We start from the raw sequence: 4937 nt of genomic DNA, 5'->3' as shown, positions 1-4937 counted from the left end.
CAGACATCTTTACTCAAGTTCTGCTGTAGTGGAACACCCAGAGTAGATTTGCAGAATATCAATATCAATTCTAATTGGCTTGGATGTGCTGATGGGTGCTTGGGCCCCACTTATTGCCGCTTGCAGCTATGGGTGTTATTATGACGATAATGATGATGGTAATGATTCTTATTCTTAATGTTAATCTTCTGATTATTTAACCCATAATTAGGTGCTAATCTTATTAAATAACATCAATAAATATAAAAGAAAAGGAATCCCTGTTTAACATTAAAAACTAATCAACTTCTGAAAGTCATCAAAACTGTCATGGCTGGTTAGGCCAGACACCGAGGGATGAACACTCGCAGAGATGGGTCCAATGCAAGTACTTTTAATAACACAAAAAGAGGAGGAATCCACAGTACAAACGAAAGCAAGTAAAGCAGCAACTAAAGGGCTTAAACAGGAAAGCAACGTAAACTTGACAAACAAAAGGGCGAACACTAAGCACACCTGAGACTGGTGCGCTCTGGGAGCTGAGCTGGGTGAGCAGTATAGGGAAACGGGGAAAATACCAATAAGACCTACAGGCCGTGCCTGGGGAGACTACGGCCACGCGAGAGCCACGCAGAGACAAAACAAAACTGGTGGAAGAGAGCTGGGGAACCAGCCGCTGAACCATAAACGGCTAAGCCAACCAAACCTGAACGCGACATGGAAAAGGGTCGCCTAGCAGGAGCGAGAGTCGAGAATACAACCAAGGAGCGAGCGAAAGCACCTCGCTAAATCTGAAGATTCACAGAAGGTCCGCTCGAGGACCTGAACCGAGGGGCTGACAAAAACAACATAAATAACTAAATTACCATTTTATTATTGATCCTCACTTGGATCAAGTTTTGTACAGTAAATTCTACGGTCTAAAGGTTGTACCACATTGGACACCAGTTACAGATAAACTACATAATTCTTTAAATGGAGGATTCTGTGTGCACAGCGCCCTCCACCAAAAAGGTAAAAAAAAAAAGAAAAAAAAGGGAAAGGTTCACATATTTGTCACTGTACAGTGAAATGTGTCCTCCGCATTTGACCTTATCTGTGGGGCAGTGAGCACACACACACACATGGTGGTGGGCAGCCAACTCCAGCACCCGGGGAGCAGAGAGGGTGAAGAAGGGTCTTGTTCAAGGGCCCAACAGTGGCAGCTTGCAGAGGCCGGGTATCGAACCCACAACCCTGTCATCGATAGCCCGGAGCTCTAACTGCTTATTGGCACTCCTCGTTTATTAGATGTGTTCTTATGCTTCTAATAAATTCATTTTGTTTGAAATATTATAGGACAACAATGCAAAAAAGAAAAACTCAAAATAAATATTAAGAAATGATTCCTTTATATTACATGTAAAATTATTGGCACCCCTGATGTTAATACTTTGTACAACCCGCTTTGGCCAACAAGACAGCACTTAATCTTCTCCTATAACATTTCACAAGATGGGAGAATACAGAGAGAGGGGTCTTCCACCATTCCTCTTTGCACAATCCCTCTAAATCATCCAGGGTCCTGGGGCCTGGGGCCTGGGGCCTGGAACCTGGGTCCTGGGTCCTGGGTCCTGGGTCCTGGGTCCTGGGGCCAGGGGCCTGGAACCTGGGTCCTGGGGCCTGGGCCCTCTGTCCTGTGTCCTGGGCCTTCTCCTATGCACTCTCCTCCTCAGCTCACCCCACAGTTTTTCTGGTTAAGGTCTGGGGTAAAGGGGTTAAGGTCTGGGGACTGTAGGTATGTTTTCTTGTAGCCATTGCCTGCTGCCTTACTTGAATGGTGTGTTCTATTGTTTTTCCCATGTTGAAGAGAGAATAAGAGAAATAGGCCTCTGTGTCACATCCTATTTACATCCCAGAGAAACAGGAAGTGATGAATTACTACTCACGGTCGTAGATTCTCTGATTAACTTCATAAACTGCAGTAGAATTGACAGAAATGCTTCAGTTACATTTATTTTCTAGGAATTGTTAGGGGTGCTAATGATTGTGGGACAGGTGAATATTTTATGAATAATAATTATTCTTAGTCAGGGATTTTATTCACTACAATTGTCAGTGTGAGATTATGCTTCTGCAATAAAACTTTAAGTTATTTTAAGGCTTTTAACACATCTTTCACAACCAGGGGTGCCAATAATCGAGGAGGGTGTATGTGCTGTATGTGTATTTCATATTTTGGTCTGTATACAAACTGGGCGAACCTGCTGTCACTAACAGTGTTTATAGTAGACTAGCCCTTTAACCTCCTCTTTCTCCATCTTTTACTGTTCAGTATTTTATACGACTCTCATTAACTACAGTCTGAATTCCAAATTAAACTGACCTGTCTGATTCACTGTGCTGCCAACTGCAGGTGAAAGTTACCACATTCGTTAGGCTTTCTCGGCTCAAAGGGAATCAATAGGTTATTCCCCCATTGCCCTGAGAACAACATCAGTGCAGTTATCTCACCACTTACAGTCAAATCTGAGCTTTTCAAAAATACAGACCCCCCCCTTCAGTTTTATCCTCTAACAGTGAGTAGAAAATGCCAAATATTATATTTATGTGATTTGATTTTAGTTTAGTCATTTCATACAATACAATTATTTTGTAGATCTCAAAGTTAAGCCATATTAATCAGAAATATTAAAAGAGTATCTCAAATGTAATCTTTTTAAAATTGAAATATCCATGTAATAAGAAGCCGTTGTTTTTTAACAGCACTGACAAACGATTCATAACCAATATTTAAATTGATTTTATAGGTCATTTATTTATTAATGTATTTATTTATCTTTATTTTAGATATCTTTTATTTTATATGATGATGATGATTATTATTTTTATTTTTGTATTATTATTATTATTATTATTATTATTATTATTTTGGTTGTTGTTGATGTTGTTGCTGCTGTATTTGTTTCTTTTTACATATATAATTACTTATGATTATTTACAACATTAACATAAAAAAATAGATAATATTAATTAGATAATATATAATTAGCTAATAGATAAAATATTAATGAGATAATAAAAATAATTCAGAAAAAATAGATTTTATAATGATTTTATAATCAGGGGTGCCATAATTGGGGGTCCCGGGGTGATTCTAAGGGTGATTCTTAGGGCCTATGACTCACAGGGGCCCTAAACAATGCAGAATTGTTGTGGGCTGCGGTGTAGTATCTTTTTTAATGGGGCCTGAAATCCCCGCCTGTTCACAGTGTATAGATTTGAGTCTATATATAGCTCGTAGCTTTAACCATTTAAAACAGGACACATAGTTCTTTGATTTTTTACAATTTAAACTGAAAAACAAACATTATAATTATAGTTTTACTATAAAAAAATCTGTAAAGTCACCACAGCGATTTTTAAACAAACACTACAATAAAATATTGAAAATAAGAATGATCATAGAGGGTATATGGGTTATTAATTTGACTTCAGCTTCCTGTGCTTTGTTCTTATTTTAAGCTCAGAAACGGACCCAAATATCATCTTTCATGCCCTTACAGGCCAAACATCTCAAGTTCTTTGATACCCTTCATGCCAACACATCTAACTCCTTCCACCTGCAGGGTTTCATACCCAGGTAAGGAGACGCTGTGTTACGAGCCTGAAGGTCAGCCACTGGTGCTGAGGAAGGTTTGGACAGTCAGCTTTTGGATAACTGTCAATATCATAGGCTTTTTAATAGGTTTGTGTTCGGTAAGTCATGTAGAAATCTACACTCACAGACCAGCAGGCCTCTGTTTCTTCTTCAGCTTCTCCTGAGCCTGAATTGTGTTCTTTTAGCTAAAGGAATCAGAATACATTCTTTCTAGAAACTAGGATCACATCTGTCATGAGATATTCATAAACACACAAATATGGCTGCATAAATCAACTAAAATCTATTATTATCTATTATAAAACAATATTATAGTTATGAAATATTACAAAAACATTATTGTTATTTACCTTTTCCTATAAAACCTAATTCATTTTTATGTATGTTACTTTTTTAGGACCACACTTTGTCACTTTCACTATGACATTACTGTCAAGAGTTTTATAGGCCCAAAATAGAACCTTGAGGGACTCCACAAGAAATGCTAAACCCAATGTCTACCATTGCATTGGGATTAATACCTGAATAATAAACCTGGGGTTCAAGGGGTTGATTGAGAGGACATGGCTTTTACATGACTGGAGAAACTGTGTATTTAAATAATAGAATAATAAAAAATAAATATAAACGTAAACATACTGTCCCTGCTGAAACATATGTTCATATATTTCATACATACGCTCTATACGCTCTATTAAACATATGCTCTATGTTTTGTTTTGTTTTTTTAATGGTTAAGCTGGTCTACAAGCATGATCAACCTGACCAAGCTAACCAACCAGCATGACCAGCAAGACCAAACTGGTTCACTAACCTAACCAGCAAAACCAAGCTGGTTAACCAGCATGACCAGCAAAACCAGTTTCCCACAATAGCTAACCTTCAAGATTTTTCAGCAGGGGTATTATAAACAACAACAAAAGATAATAATACATAAAATAATAATAATAATAAGTGTAGTTTTAAATAAACTAAATATATTTGTTTATGTGGCTAAATAGTAAGTGGACCCCGCCTCGGAATTAAGCGCCCCCTGGCGTTTGAGCGCTGAACTGAAGAAAAACTTCTTTATGGACTTTATGAATTATGAATGGCTACTCGTTCATTTCAAGGAAGACCATGTAGTACTTTATTCGTATATATATTCGTATATAGTGGCTAATTAACGAAAATCAATTTAAAAATATAAAGATTTTAACGCAGTATTTACGTTTAACGAAGCGTCTGGATCTTCAGTTATTGTGGCCGAGGCGACATCTGCTGGCCGTGGTATGCAATTGCAGTCAAGCTGCATTAGCGTATATTGGGCAGCTATTCA

The sequence above is a fragment of the Salminus brasiliensis genome, chromosome 3 (assembly GCF_030463535.1).
Source record: "Salminus brasiliensis chromosome 3, fSalBra1.hap2, whole genome shotgun sequence".
In the NCBI taxonomy this organism is placed as follows: Eukaryota; Metazoa; Chordata; class Actinopteri; order Characiformes; family Bryconidae; genus Salminus; species Salminus brasiliensis.
This window is presented reverse-complemented; position numbering follows the sequence as displayed.